The sequence below is a fragment of the Trichechus manatus genome, unplaced genomic scaffold (genome assembly GCF_000243295.1).
Source record: "Trichechus manatus latirostris isolate Lorelei unplaced genomic scaffold, TriManLat1.0 scaffold00017, whole genome shotgun sequence".
NCBI classification, from domain to species: Eukaryota; Metazoa; Chordata; class Mammalia; order Sirenia; family Trichechidae; genus Trichechus; species Trichechus manatus.
This window is the reverse complement of record NW_004443953.1, coordinates 15,625,974-15,626,585: the sequence shown is the minus strand read 5'-3', so window position 1 is coordinate 15,626,585 and position 612 is coordinate 15,625,974.

Genomic DNA, 612 nt, shown 5'->3' with positions numbered 1-612 from the left:
GAATACAGATCCCCACTACCGTCTCTTTGGCACAAGGGGACCAAATAGGAGGCCTTGAAAAGAAAGTCAAGGGAGTAAGGAAACCATGAAAAGTAGAGAATTCAGAGTAAGCGAGGGTTGGCGGAGGACCTGCCACGGGCCTCATCTCTGTGGCATCCTCACCAGACTATCTGCGAGTTTTTCAAATTGTGTGTTACTTGTGTGCATTTAACCTCGCTCACTAAAACCACCCTTCCCACCCTCCAAGTTTCAAGTCCAGTGTGGTCTGTTAGGTTATAACAAATGCTTCTGTGGCCTCAATTAGCTCATCTGCAAACAGTCAACAGGATAATGAACTCAGTGTAATGTGGAAGTTGTTCTGGTTGCCAGGCAAGGGGTTCCAGAAAAGTAAAACTAAAAATTTAACTGTTAGCAGGAAATAAGAAAAGTCTTCAGTCATTTCAGCTCTATTTTTAAAGAAACAAAAGGAGCACCTGCACTGGGGCTCCTCCCCAGAGAGGCATCTCCCCAGTTTTGCATGACTCTGGGCTCTGACAGGTTGCACCTCCTCCTGTGCTCAGAGCTTCTCTTCCATCTGTTTTGCCCAGCATCCAGAAGCTAACATTTCTACTT